We start from the raw sequence: 16,521 nt of genomic DNA, 5'->3' as shown, positions 1-16,521 counted from the left end.
ATGCTAGGCTCTTGCTTTATCCCAGCATGCACTGTTCTGCTCCTGCCAGCTTGGGACAAACCTTTTCTGGCAATCTTCCAGATTACCTTCAGCTGATAAGTTGTTGTACTTCCAATCTTCGTGAATTTTGTCAGTCAAGCTTTATTTTTGAGGCTGATTTAAATAATTAGTAATGAGGATATGAGAGAAGCTTAGAAAGTCATGTGTGCCTTCTCCATCATCTTGGCTCTGCCCCTCAAAGGAGAAGTTAAGAGAGTTGCAAGAAGAAATAGACAGCAAAACTAGAATAGTAGGCGATCTCAACTGTGCACTTTCAGAATTAAATAAATCAAACCACAAAACAAATAAGAAAGGAATTAAAGAGGTAAATAGAATATTAGAAAAATTAGTTATGATAGATGATAGATGTTTGGAGAAAACTGAATGGTGACATAAAGGAGTATGCTTTCTCCTCAGCAGCTCATGGAACCTATATTAGGACATAAAGTTCTCAAAATTAAATGCAGGAAGGCAGAAATAATAAATGCTTTCTTTTCAGATCACAATGCAATAAAAACTATTTAACAAAATGTTTGGGGTAAATAGACCAAAAAGTAATTGGAAACTAAATAATAATATCTTACAGAATGGGTGAAATAGCAAATTATAGACACAATTAAGAATTTCACTCAAGATAATGATAACAATGAGACATCATACCAAAATTTGTGGGATGCAGCCAAAGCAGTAATAAGGGGAAATTTTATATCTTTAGAGGGTTACTTGAATAAAATAGAGAAAGAGAAGATCAATGACTTGGGCTTGCAACTTAAAAAGCTAGAAAAAGACCAAATTTAAAACCCCCAATCAAATACTAAATTTGAAATTCTAAAATTAAAAAGAGAAATTAATAATATTGAAAGTAAAAAAAAAGATGATTGAATTAATAAATAAAACTAAGAGTTGGTTTTATGAAAAAAACAATAAAATAGATAAACCTTTGGTAAATCTGATTGGAAAAAGGAAAGAGGAAAATCAAATTGTTAGTCTTAAAAATGAAAAATGAGAATTCTTCACCAATGAAGAAGAAATTAGAGCAATAATAAGGAGTTACTTTGCCCAACTTTATGCCAAGTAATTTGATAACCTAAGTGAAATGGATGATTACCTCCAAAAATATAGACTTCCCAGATTAACTGGAGGAAATAAATTACTTAAATAGTCCAATTTCAGATAAAGAAATAGAACAAGCTATTAATCAACTCCCTAAGAAAAAATTTCTAGGACCAGATGGATTTATATTTGAATTCTACCAAACATTTAAAGAATAATTAGCCCCAATGCTTTATAAACTATTTGAAAAAAAATAGGGAATGAAGGAGTCCTACCAAATTCCTTTTATGACACAGATATAGTACTGAGAGAAAAAAAAATATATAGACCAATCTCCCTAATGAATATTGATGCTAAAATCTTAAATAAGATATTAGCAAAAAGACTAGAGAAAATCATTCCAAGGATAATACACCATGATCAAGTAGGATTTATACCAAGAATGCAGAGCTGGTTCAATATTAGGAAAACTATTAGTATAATTGACCATATTAATAACCAAAATAACAAAAACCATATAATCATCTCAATAGATGCAGAAAAAGCATTTGCTAAAATCCAATATCCATTACTATTAAAAACACTTGAGAGAAGAGGAATAAATGGACTTTTCCTTAAAATAATCAGTAGCATCTATTTAAAACCATCAGTAAGCATCATATATAATAGGAATAAACTGGAACCATTCCCAATAAGATCAGGAGTGAAACAAGGTTGCCCACTATCACCATTACTATTCAATATTGTATTAGAAATGCTACTTTTGGCAATAAGAGTAAAGAAAGAGATGAAAGGAATTAGAGTAAGTAATGAGGAAACCAAATTATCATTCTTTCCCAATGATATGATGGTATATTTAGAGAACCCCAGAGATTCTACTAAAAAGCTATTAGAAAAAATTCTCAGATCTGTGGAGAAGAAAGAAATTTATGGCCAAAGAAGAACAAAAGGACATTATCGAATGCAAAATTGCTAATCTTTATTATATTAAGTTAAAAAAATATTTTTGTAGAAACAAACCAATGCAGACAACATTAGAAGGGAAGCAATAAATTTTTACATCCAAGAGTTCTGATAAAGGCATCATTTTTAATATATAGAGATTTGACTAAAATTTAGAAGAATACAAGCCATTCTTCAATTGAAAAATGATCAACCACTCTGGAGAGCAATATGAAGTTATATCCAAATGCCTATCAAACTGTGGATGTTCTTTGATCCAACAGTGTCTCTTCTTAGCCAGATATCCAAAGAGATATTTAAAAAGATAATTTTAACAATATAATACAATATTTGTTTTGTTTTGTTTTTCCTGCAAGAAAACATATTATACTTTTCCTGCTATGACAACATAAAACTGAATTATTTTAAGGGTGATGATTGTAAGGCATATATTTTCAAAAAAAAATTTTTTTGCATGATGCAAAAGGAAATTTTTAATGATATTACATAATTTTAATATGAACTTCCTTTCCACCAAAAGCAAAAATAACATGAAAAATCCAACCTCTTAGAAGAAACTATCCCTTGAGATTCTAGGACCAGACTCTCATTTTTTTTTAAAATTACCTCGTATTCATTCATATATATACTGTGCATGTGTTTAAGGTTAAGGCCTTTTAATTAAATATTTTATATCTTTTTTTCTAATGAAAGAGAAATTATAGTATTTATTTAAATGGATATTTGAATAGAATAATTCTAGAGCTCATCAGCTCAACCCAAGGGGAATAGGATTGACAACATGATAAGTCTGAAAAGTTCCAAGAATTTCTCCCTCTTTCAAAAGCTCTTTATTTTTTTCCACCAGAATATGTGTATGTGTGTGTGAGAGAGAAAAACAGAAAGACAAAGAGAGAGAGAGAGAGAGAGAGAGAGAGAGAGAGAGAGAGAGAGAGAGAGAGCAATCTATTTCAAACAGAAAAAAAAGTTAAACAGAGACAGAAACAGAGAGAGAGGCAGAAAAGATAGAGAAATCATTAGTAGTAGAATGTGTGGAAAGGATAAAAGGGCTAGCCTTATTTATTAACAAGTATGGCTATAAATGTTATTCACATTAATTGACTTTAATGGAAAATGTGAATGTTAAGAGGAGAATTCAGACCATCTTCTTTTACTGATAGCTCTTAGATAAAAAAAAAAAAAAAAAGATCCAATATGACGTTAAAGTTTAATACAGATTTTAAGTTAAAAAATAAACAAAACAAAGCAAAACAAAAACAAAAACAAACAAACAAAAACAATACCTTATACAAAAGTCTGCAGTGTTTTTGTTTTGTTTTGTTTTGTTTTGGTGCTGTTAATTGGTCACAGAAGTATCAGGTTGAGCAATATTAAAGTTATATTACCTGTGTAGAGACTTAAGTTCCTCATCTGTGAAATGAAAGATTTGATTAAATTAAATCTATTGTAACCTTTAGCTCTAAATTCTGATTCTTTATATTAAAACAACATTTAGTCTAAGATTCAAAAGTTTTCAAGTGATTTTTTTACTTCAAATGATGAAGTAACTAGTATGAACAACTATAGTTCTAATGTAGGGAACTATATTTTACAGATTTCATTATTTTTTGACCATGGCATAATTTCTTAAATTACTTCCCAATTTCCCATGAGTCCCACAGTATTTTGCATGTCTGAATTACAATTCAAAGAAAATTACATCAGGGTGTGCATGAGGAACAGCTTTTGCTCTGGAAATTTTCCCTAAGAGCTATTCTACTTAAGAAAGCATTCATGTTAATATTCCTTTTCCCCTCAGCCTCCCACTGAAGTCCTTCCCCTGAGAATTTGAACTCGTTTTGTTTCTGAGCTCTCCTTACTCCCTTGTGATTTGGCAGAAGCAAAAGGAAAAAAGATTACCTTCATAATGCCCTTAATTAATCAAATCTTGTAGCTGACTTTTCCCTAATCAGATTTTTTTGTTTGTTTGTTTGACAAACTTATTGTGAACTTCCCCATATTGGCAAAAGGGGGAGGGAGAGACACAGAGAGACAGAGAGAGAGAGAGAGAGAGAGAAGTATGCATGAATGTATATATAAATGTTTTTATACTGCATCTGTGCACACTCTCAATACATGCATGTATGTATGCATACACGTGTGTGTGTGTGCATTCATACCAATACCTACATACCTATACACACAGACATGTAAAAATACTAAAGGTTTTCTTTATGACTTTCTCTAGAGACATCACAGTTCTTCCTACAATTCCTTTTAGTTCTGCTTTCTCAATATAAATTAGAATCTAATACAATCTAATAGAGTTAAGAGTTTTAGCAAAGTTTTATAAAAGAGAATATAAAGTAGTTATGTCATAGATGTTTGTGGTACTATAAACTTTTTTTCTTCCTAAGATTTGAATCTTTCGATTTTTTTTTTTTAGGTTTTATTAAAGTCAATTTTTGGAAATATTTATAAACATACATACACACACTCAAGCATATATACACATATCACCCCCCCACCCACACACACACACATATACATGTGTGTGCTTTGATATGTATATGCATATTTGCTAATTGTTCAATTTTTTAGCCTGTTAGTGTTTTCTCTCAAGTCTTTAATCTAAATTTGTTAAAGAATTATCCAAAGACTGATTTCTGAATCCTGAGTCTCCAGGTATATTTTAAATTCCTCTTCATACTCTCTATTCTATGCAATATTTGTTGACAGAGGATATTAACAAAAATGAAGGTGAGAGCAATAGCAACAAGCAAGGTATTTTTTACCCCTAATTAAAGTGATTTCCTTCCTATGTTCTTGCCTTTCACACACTGCTTAATTCCTGGTGACTAAATCAAGGACCTGGAAATTCCACAATTCTCTGTCAGCAAATACCACCATTCTCTTAAACCATGTCTCGGTGGGTGGTGGGGGTGAATGGTGGGTATATGTGTGTATTTATGTATGTAGTTATGTCTTCAAGCCAGTTATGTAAGTAATTTTTTGGTACTCTCTTGAATTGTTAGCAGAATCAAATAGCTGTTTTGAAAACTGTTCAGTAATTTAGTTTTTGTTTTTCAATTGTTCTAAATATCAACTAATCCTTTATTTTTGTTGTTTATTTTTAATGTGTTAGAATATTTAAAGATAATAATGATTCTTATTTATTAATTTCCTGGGAATTCACAAGAAATGATGAACTTTTTCCATTCAACTGAATTTACTTTTAATAAATAACTACTATGTTCATGACATTTTCATGACATTGCAATAGTTTTGTAAAGACAAAAAATAAACATTTCTTTCTCTAAAAAACCTTTCATTCTATTGTGAATACAACATTTACAAACATTAATAAAGAGAAGGTTTAGAAGAGAGAAAGAACATTGATAACTGAAGAAATAAAGGAACTAAATGATAAATGAGCTCAGAAAGTAAGAATTCTGAGAAGCAAAGATGAGAAAGGAATGTACTTCAAGATTTGTATATGTAAGTGCACAGAGACACAAGCTAGAATGTCTGGAAAATCTACAATTTCATGACTGTTGCTGCTCTCAATGAGCAAAACTCAATGTTCTGACTTTTGGTGTGGCCAATCTGGCAAGGAGTTTGCCTCATCTAAGAGACTAGTCCTCATAAAATAGAGAAGAATCCGTCATTAGTATCTCTTTGTAAGACTTTCTAGAGATCATCTGCACTTTGGCACTCTTCAAGAACAATGACCAATTCTATTCCAAAATGAGGCAATGAATTAAAACTCCAATGAAGTTTTATATATGGTGAACTAATTCTTTGGTTCACCTTTTAGTGAACAAATTTCAAACAAAGACTATAAATAGCCATTCTGTACTTTATCTTCTTAATTGGTTGTCTAGAGTGCCAAGAGATTAATTCCCCCCCCCCCCCAGTCACATGCTAATATATGTCAAAATTGCTTGAGGCTAGTGCAGTACCTACTATGCCTTACTGCATGTCTTCATTAACATATTCCAGAAATTCACTTATGCTAAACTAAACTGGAAAATGTGGGTGCCTAATGTTAGAACTATTTCTGATTATGTAGTACAGGGATCAGTGAGAGGCATATTAGTTATTTCAAAGTTTTAAGTAATGAGGAAAAACAAGGGAAGGAAAAAAATGCTATAGATACAAAAGCAAACAACGGTAATTCCATAGGCCAAGGTTAACTAACCTGTTAAAGAAATTTTGGATTTAAAACTGGAACAAAAAGAGACACAAACAATCTACCTAAGAAGAAAGATATTTACTCAGCCATTACCAGGTAAAGAAGATTCAGAATGGAGAAAAGGTGTTCAGTGTAGAAAGAGCTGATTTAGTTAAATATGGAATTTTGTTTATTAGGCATGCTGAATGATCAGGGGAGAAAAAGTATTAATATCCTGGCTTATATCACTCACCCAATTTATGGAAACACAGGATAGGTACTTAATTTTCTTCAGTCATCACATTTTATAGTCCCAAGACATCAGATATAAAACTAGAATATTTTATTAACCATAATTTCATTGTTTCTATAATTTTGAGTTATTTTGGCATGAGATTGATTTATTAATGATTCCCATATTTCCTAAATTGCATAGTGACTATAATTAGGTTTAAAATGGAAATTTGATTTTCAATTTACTAGCTTTGTAGAAGTCCTGATTAAAGACATACTAAATCTGTTACACAAAGTATCAGGACTCCTTGTCATTTCTCCTGTTAACCAAAAGACTTTGGACGTACTTTTCAATTCAACATAAGACTTAAACAAGAATGCATTCAGGAGATAACAGAGGGAGAAGGAACACAAGAGAAATAAGACATTTTTTTTATGAAAGAAAGAATTTTTATCATTATTCACAGGTTTCAAAGTGACCAGGTTAATGTCATGAAGCCATTAAAACTTGAATAAACTGACATTAGGCAAGTTGCTCCATGTTTTTCTACTTCAAGTTAGCTCACTATTACTTGAAAGTCCTATTTCATTCCAGAAATACCAGTACCAATGGAAACATCAATCTTTATCACTAGGGAGAGGTTTGATTAATTTAATAAAATGTAAAAGTTTCCAACAAAATATATAGTGATATGAATGTGCTGTTTTTCAGTCATGTTCAAATTTTTATCACCCCATTTAAGGTTTTCTTGGCAAAGCTACTGGAGGGTTTGCCATTTTTTTCTTCAGTTTATTTTACATATCAGGAAACTGAGGCAAACAAGGTTAAGCAACTTGTCCAGTTGTTAACACAACTAATAAGTATCTGAAACGGTTGAACTCAAATCTTCCTAATTCTAGACCTAGTGATCTATCTACTGTGCCACCTAGCTGCCCAAGGATGTGACTAAAATGTTTAAATAAACTCTTTTGGAATTTCATTTGGAATTCCAATGTTTAAATTCTATTGTTATTAGTAAAAAAAAATATTGCCTGTTGTTGGAATCCTTACTAACTGCTAAGTAATTAGAGTTGATCTAATCTTACAAGAAGATGTTTTGGGCAGAACCTGAAACAAGGTACTAAGTAGAACTACCCCATAATCCCTCTCTCTGGAAAGAGCATAAATAGGCCAATGGGCCAGTCGGAGAGTTCTGGAGAGGAAGACGCTACAAGTCGAGATTTCACCGGAATGACCTGAGGAGTTGAGCTCTTCAATCACAGGATATTCATTTATAAAATCAGATATACCTTCTCCTTCATTTTTTGCTTTAATTAATGCTTTTTCTAATCTTGTCAAATTCTGCTTTACAGGAGAAGCTGACTGTGTTTCTGTCTCTCTCCCTCCCCCTTGTTCTACCCATGAAGGGTTAATTGCGGGGGGAGGGTCATGAGATGTGGAATCACCTAATTCCTCCTTCTGTGAAGTATCATACTCTGAATTGTAATTAACTCCATTCTCATCTGATTTGTTCTCCTTTTCACCTAGTAAAGTTGGCACTTCCTCCTGTACTTTCCTTTTCATCATTCTATCACTTAAATAACTTCTTATAGCCAATTGTATTACATTATATGTATTCATACAATTGACAAAGATCCTCTCCAACCAATTTCCATTCATTTAGATCTAATTCCTTATCAAGAGAGAAACAAGGACATATGTCCTTTACAGTTTGTAAAAGTTCAGTGATTTGCTGTAAACTTATAATTAAACCTTGGCTTTCCATAACTTTGACAATGCTCTCTAAACATTTTCCTTGAACAGAAACAGACTGTTTTCTAAATATCTGTCCCATCTTAGCTGAAATTCTACTTTAACTCTTCTAACAAAATTTCTTTGTTGCACTCACCCTAATTTCTGGGTTGAAGTTTTTTCCACTGGATCAGGATCAGAGGCTTTTCCACTTGAATCAGGATCGGAGCTTTTCCACTGAAATCCACTGAGGGGTCTGTTTGTCCCACGTTCAGGGCGCCAAAATGCGGTGATCTTTTTCTTCTCAAAAAGCAGCCAGGTGATAAAAGTTCAGATCTTTTATTGGTCTCTAATATAGCCCGGTTAGCTTAGAGGCCTATCTCTCTGCTTGGTTCCAAGAGCTCTCTCCAAATGTCTTTAAATCCAAAGGTCTGGTCCTTCAGCCTCTGCCTCTGCTTTCTTCAGTCTCCAGCCAGCTCCAGTCTTCATGTCATTCCGCTGAAATCTCGACTTGTAGCGTCTTCCTCTCTCCGAAGAACACTTCTGCCACCAGCCAGCCAAGTGGAAAATATTCTGCCTTGCCTCGGAGAGAGGGCTTCTGGCGTAACTCTACTGAAATCTGACCGAGAGCTTCTGTCTGTTTCTTTTATCCAAGAGGGAGGAATTGTGGGATACGAGAGAGAGGGATTATGGGTTTTCTCCCATAGTGCTCTCTGGCCCAACGAGCTTCAAGGGAGGTGTGAACTCATTGAACTTAGTTCTACTTAGTACCTTGTTTCAGGTTCTGCCCAAAACATCTTCTTGTAAGATTAGATCAACTCTAATTAGTTAGCAGTTAGTAAGGATTCCAACAGCCTGTGGTGGAAAAAGAGAAAGAAGAAAAGGAAGAAGGAGAAGGAAGGGAAGGAGGAGAAGGAAGAAAAGAAGGAGGAGAAGGAAAAGAAGTAGGAGGAGGAAAAGAAGGAGGAGGAGGAGGGGGAGGAAGGCAAGGAAGATATACAGCTCCTAAACCATCCTTTTCATGCTATTCGTTTTGGTTGTGTTTTTCCTTAAAACGCTGAAATGAACATAAAATTTCAAACAGGATAGGATTTCATTCTCTCTTCAACAATACCTTTATAGTAATGTAGCCTTAAGAAACAAGTAAAAATTTATCATTGTAATATCACATTTCTATTTTCTAGCTAGTCTAAACCCCCTATATTTCTCAGACAAGCTTTTCAATGTTTATATTTTCTCTGTCCTGTACTTATTTAATTGATTGCTTTACAAAAGTCAAGAACTTTATATTTATCTTTGCAAGTAGAGTGGTGGGAGACCTCTGGCACCTGCCTTTCACCAATCCATTCAGTGAGTATATATTTTCACTTTATAGTGTTCATACTGTAATGTTTTCTTGTTTAGTTTCTGTGGGAGTCTCTGGAATCAGCCTTCTTTTCAATTCGGTAATCACCACATGAGTAGCCAGGGGTAAAAGTCCAAATCCTTTATTATCTCCTTCAAAATCCTATCTCCTTCACTTGGGGCTCAGCTAGCTTTCTGGAAGCCCTCTAGAGCTTGGTTTTAGTGGAGAAGGAAAAGAGGAGTGCCTGCCACCAAGGTGGTGTGAGATTCAATGAATGAATTTAACTCCAAGGGCTTGTGCTCCAGCCTCCAGCCTCCAGCCTCCAGCCTCTGGTTCACTTGTCTTCTCTGAGAACTAACCCTCTATGGCACTCACTCCCTGCTTATATGTTCTGCCCTGAGTGGACACCAATCATTGTATCACTAGAAAACCATTATTTGTTGTAGGATTAAATCAATTATACTGAACCATGCTAAACCAGATAACCATTGTCTCCATCAATTCTACTTAGTACCTTGTAAGCATTCTTTGTTTCAAGTTCAGAATTCTGGTCCATAACATCTCCCACTTTCTTTTGCTTTTAGAACATAGGTGATCACTCGCCCTAACTTCTCAAAGAGGCGAGAACCCCCCAAAAGGAGATAATCACACCTTCCCTGATTGCTCAAAAAGGGGGTGAAAGGTGATCATACCCTCCCTGACATCTCAGGAAGGGAGATGAAAACACCAAAGGAAATGGGAAATCAAATCAGATTTGCAGGTTTCTGAAGGGTCTCCTTTGAAACAGTTATAAATAATATCAACATGGGAGATATTATATTTAAATAAATTACATAAGCACATAGTAGCACAGGCTAGTAGTGATGTAACAAATAACATGAATCAACATGAGGATTTATACATGCCCATTAGTCCTAGAAATAGTCCCAAAGGAATCTATTGTTCAATACTTCATGTGTGAAAGGAATCCAATGATTCCTGCAAGTTTTGAAGTTCTGCAACAGAATTGTGAACAATTTTTCATCTCAGGGAATCCAATGATTCCTGCTGGTTTTAAAGTTCTGTAACAGTCTTATCAACATTTTTTTTTTTTTTTAATCTCAGGAAATCCAATGATTGCTGCTGGTTTTGAAGTTCTGTAACAGTCTCATTATCAGCCATGGTCTTCCATTTTCAGATATTTCTTTCAGTGTCAGAAGGTCTTTGTTTTGAGGTTTTTCTCTTTTTCTGTCTTTCTCCAATGAACAAGGCAAATATGGCTCATTGGCACCCACCCGATTCCTTTTTCATCTATAGAAATACAAGCAAACCCTCTTCCCCAAGCAGTTAACCTTCCCCAAGCAGAAGGAGACCCTTCAGAAACCTGCAAATGGCCCCTTCCATTCACCACTTTCTGGATCTCTCCACATCACCTGTCAATTACATTGGAGCTGCTTGCACTGGACACTGCCCTTCTGTTAGATTAAAAAGTCTATATTCTCCCCAATTATAATTCCTTTCTCCTATGTGATTGCTTTTTGGCTCATTGATCATATCAGAGTCCTGAACTTCTAATGACTCTCTGGGTGTAAACTCGGCTGCCATCACACCCCATCTGGTTTTTGTTTGAGGTCTTGGAGCTGGGCTCCACCTCTCATTTCTCTGGGTCAATCTACAATCTACAATTCTGAGGCCCAGTGGAAGCCTTGGTTACATTTTGGACATAGGGTTTTTAGGTCTTCTCTCACCCTATCTTCTCACTCTATCTCTATATCTACATTGGGCTTTCAGATGCCCAATTTTTCCACATGGAAAGCATGGTGAGTTTCTCTAGAAGTTCCTTGCCAAGAGGGACCCTATCTTCCCATGTTCATCATAGTCTAGGTATAATAAGCATTTGTTCCCACTGTGGCACAGCACCTTATGATCTCCTCTAAAGGAACATCTTTATGCAGTACCCATATAATTGTTCTGCAAATCTTATTAGCATCTCCCTTAGCTAGTTGTCTTATTAGGATTCTTACAAGATACTAAGACAGTGAAATTGAAAGAGACAATAATTATCTAATTTAGCATGGTTCAGTGTGATTGATCTGATCCTACAAGGAGAAGTTATGGGCCAGAATTTGAAACAAGGTATACATAAATCCATAAATATGGGAGGTATTACACATAATTACATACATTACATAAGCACATAGCAATAAAACACAATCTAATAGTGATGTAACAAATAACATGAATCAACATGAGGATTTATACATTTCCATAAGTCCTAGAAATAGTCCAAAAGCAATCTATTGTCCATTAGTTCATGTGCTAGGAATCCAATAATTCCTGCAAGTTTTGAAGTCCTGCAATAGTCTCATCAACAATTTTTCATCTCCAAGAAGCCAATGATTCCTGCTGGTTTTCAAGTCCTGCAACAGTCTCATCTTGTGTTAGGGAATCCAATATTCCTGCAGATTTTGTTCTTTTTGTATTTTGTATTTTGCCCCAGAGACTGTCTTCTTTGTTTCCAGATTTTTCTCTTTTTCTGTCTCTCTAATGGACAAGGTGAATATGGCTCATTGACACCCATCTGATTCCTTCTCCATCTGTAGAAATACAAGAAAACCCTTTCTCCCAAACAGTTAACCTATCTTTACCACTTTCTAAATCTCTTCTCATCACCTGATAATTACATTGGAGCTGCTCATTATATTGGAGCTGTTTGTACTGGACATTGTCTGAGCACAATTCTTGTAGTTGCATTTTCTCCAATGGTTTTTGTGACAGCTGTTTGAAAATGTCCCACAAAATCAACAAAAGGTTTGTTGGGACCTTGCTCTATTTTTGTGAAGGCTTCCCTTTGATCTTTCCCTGGGAGGGTATCCCTGCTTTTATTGTAGCAGTAGCAAATTGCTCATACACTGCTATGGGATAATTAATCTGTGCTGAATTGTCTGAATACTGACCTTCACCTGCTAATTGGTCAAAGGTGATTTGTATGTTAACTTCAGTTTGCTTATTACATTGGGCTAGTATCCTGCATAATTCACTATACTCTGAAAGCCACAACAAGTTTTGTCCAGGTTCTAAACATGTCCTTGCTATAGATTTCCAATCACTAGGGGTAAAGATTTCATAAGGCAAATTCTCTAGTAAAATTTTAACATAAGATGATGTTGCCCCAGAAAGAATGTAATAATTTTTCAAATCCTTCATTTTTTTCAGATCAAAAGGAATGCATCTTCTCCACTGTTGACCTGAAGAATCAAGCTCTTCAATCACAGAGTATGCCTTTATTAAATTAGATATATCCTGTCTTTTTTTTTTTTTTTTTTTTTTTTTTTTTTGCTTTAACCAGTGCCTTTTGTAATTTTGTCATAGGCTGCTTCATAGGTGGTGCTGACTGTATTACTGACTCTCCCCCTCCTCCTCCTCCCTCCACCCATGAAGGGATAATTGAGGGGGGAGGGTCACGAGATGGGGAATGGCCTAATGGTTCCTGCTGCGAAGCACCACACTCAGAATTGTCTTTAACTCCATTCTTATCTGATTCTTCATCCTTTTTACCTAGTTTGTCTGGATTCTCCCCTTCATGCTCTTTCTTCTTTTTTCCTTATTCCATAACTTACATAATTTCCTAAAGCCAGTTGTATTAAGTTATATGTATAAAGTGTTTCTTTGGAAATGGAGTCAGGTCATAATCATTGTAGTATTGACATAGTTGCTCTCCTACTAATTTCCACTCATCTGGATTTAATTCTTTTTCCTTAGAAAACCAAGGACATGTGTAATGTACTGTTTCTAAAAGTTCAATAATCTGCTCCCAAGTTACAATCAAATCTTGATTTTTAATAAGCTTAACCAAGCTTTTGATACATTTTTCTTGAAGAGGAAAAGAAGGCTGTTTTCTAAACATCTGTCCCATTTTAGCTGAGGCACTAGTTTAGCCCTTTACAAAGCTTCCTTATTGTAATTTCTGGCTCCCAGATGAAGGTTCTTGTTCCCATGTTCAGAAACCAAAATGTAATGTTCTCTGTTTCAGTCTTCTTGGGGTCTCTGGGAGCAGCCTTGGTTTCAGTTCAGTAATCACCACAAGTACAGTCAGGTATTAAAGTCCAAATCCTTTATTATCTTTTTCAAAGTCCTATCTCTTTAATGTGGGGCTTGGCTAGTTTTCTGGAGACCTACCTCCCTCCTTGGTTCTGAGAGCTTGAGGTCCCATCTGTCTTCTCTGCCCTCTGAATCTCTCCAAATCTCTCAATCAACCTAGCTGAGGCTCCTAGCTTATATGCTCTACACTGAGTATAAACCAATCATTATATCACTAGGAAACCATTATTTGTTGTAGGATTAAATCAATGCTAAACTAGATTTAACCATTGTCTCCTCAATTCCACTTAGTACCTTGTTTCAAATTCTGGCCTATAATATGATATTCCATTAACTATATTTATGAGAGGAAAGGGAATGATCACTTTTGAATTGACTCCAATTATTAAGGCTATCCTCAGGATAACTAGCTGTTGGGAACTGGAGGATGGGATTGGGCTACTCTTGTGAAGCCCAATAAAATAACAACACAAACAACTAATTCCATGAATATTCTAATTTTCATCCTTTCTCTATTTTATTCCCCTTTAAGTACAAAAACAATTCATATATATTTTTGACAGAATAACATGGGAAAGATAAAGACAGAGATTGAGAGTATAATTACCAAGAATGCATTTGACAATAGTGAAGCAATAATAATAGAATCCTACATTTTGAGCCGATGACATAAATATGATCATTAAGATATTTCTATATAGAGATAGGAAGGTGGTTTTCAAATGTCCATTTGATTGAAGCAGTTAAAATAAATATAAATTGTTTGCTACCTTAATGTAAATGGCAGAACAGCATCGTGTGCTGCATATCATGTACATCCCTTTGTCCTGTGGCATGAGCAGAATGGAACATATTCTAAAATATATACACAATTATCCTCTATGGCCTAACAATTCTGAGGGAATAAGGAAAGAGAATTGTGAGACACCCATATGAAAGTTTGCTCAAACAACTTTGTTATTTCCTCCTGTTTTCTTTTCCCTAGCTATCACACATAATATTAAAAAGAAGGTTTGAGATGGGAAGGGTGTTCATGTACATTGTTGATCACTATGATTTCTTAAACTTTTAAATATCTTAATTCTGCTTTAGACATTTATAATTTGTTTGGAAGTTTTGATAGGAATTTTCCATGTAGTATTAAATGTAGTAATGTTGTATGGTGCTGTTGTTGTTGTTGTGTATCTCCAAGGAGATAGGAATGTTAATTATAATCACCTTGGAATACAATTTCCCTTCATATCTACAGTAGCTATTATGTCCCTTAGCAAAATATCTGAACAAAGAATGCATTTTATACCAATACAGCTAGTTTTAACTTTAGTAAAACACCACAAAATGCAACTTATAGTTTCGATCATGCCTAAAGCTAAAGTTAATGATATTTCAAAATTCAGTTCAAGCATTGGCTTCAAATACAGTTTTTTCTTTTCTCCTCTATACAAATAATTGTCACATATGCAATGCATGTATGTATATATCTGTGTATCCATATGGATGTATGTGCATACAAATCCAAGATTTTAATCAAAATTTACAGATCATAATATCATAATCCAAGCTGTTAATTTATTTTCTTCATTTACAACTTTTCATTGAGTGAATATGTATAGATATATTTGTGTGTATAGATATAGATAGATACACACACAAACACACATACACACACACACATGTAATGCACACTTAGGTAGATAGAAAGCTTTTTTTATATCCATATCCATCTCTCTATCTATACATGAATATATTCAACCATGCATGCCCTTTTTACCAAGAAAATATAAGCTTCTCAAGGGCAGGAACTCTTTCATTTTTATCTTTGCATTTCCAATCTCTAGCACTGTAGTTGTGGTTGTTGTTGTTTATCCTTCATTCTCAAAGTGTACCATAACATCAGGGAGGTAATGTCATGATGTGTAAGTAAATTGGATTTAAATCCTTCCTTCTTTCTTTTTTGGATTTAAATCCTTGCTTCTTCCTTCTTTCCTTCATTCCTCCCATCCTTCCTTCCTTCCTTCCTTCTCTCCACTCTTTTCCTCTCTCCTTTCCTCCTTCTTTCCTTCCTTCCTTCCTTCCTTCCCTCCTTCTTTCTTAAGAATCATGCATTAAATCAAAACACTCTGTGTCTCATTGATTGATCAAAAATATGTAGCAGGACAAGCCCCACTTGGCTATTGTTGGGTCATGATTAAGTTAGAGAGAATGTAAATAGCAATCATTTCTATTGGGCCAGAAACTCTGAAGGTATTCCCCTTTTCCCCTTATACATGATAAATACTTAATAAATGCTTTGTTATTGATAATTATTAAAGTTTACATAGACTTGAAAAGGATGAATTTATTTGCATATATGCACATACATTCACTTTTCATAAATATTACTTCCTTCTCATGCAACAGTGTCACCACATTATAATAATATCATTATTTATGCCACAAATTGCTGTTCAGTTATTTTCAACCATAACATATAACATAATTATATAAAAATTCTTTTCTGAATTGGAACCTCATATTGCAGCGGCTTTGTTAGTATTCTTATTTGAAAGCTCCAGCTGGATCAGTGGTATAATGTTCTTTTTGAATTCCAATATGAATCTAATGGATGCAATTGAGAATTGCAGTGAAGAATGGAAGGAGTAACACAATAGTGAGATTGTGAATATTAGGAATTTGGGCAGTGTCTCACTTATAGGACACATATTTTAAACTCTCTGTCTCTGTCTCTGTCTCTGTCTGTCTGTCTCTGTGTCTTTCTCTCTCTCTCTCTCTCTCTTCCTCCTCTATACACACACCAATACTCCACACCCAGACAAGTATTTCTTTTTAAATTATTTATTTCATTAAATATATCTTATTTACATATAAAAATTAACATTCATTTTTTAAAAATCCAAATTCTTTTTTCTCTCTCCAATACCT

Source organism: Antechinus flavipes, chromosome 3 (genome assembly GCF_016432865.1).
Source record: "Antechinus flavipes isolate AdamAnt ecotype Samford, QLD, Australia chromosome 3, AdamAnt_v2, whole genome shotgun sequence".
Taxonomy (NCBI): Eukaryota; Metazoa; Chordata; class Mammalia; order Dasyuromorphia; family Dasyuridae; genus Antechinus; species Antechinus flavipes.
The sequence above is the reverse complement of the archived record's forward strand: the minus strand, read 5'-3'. Positions refer to the sequence as shown.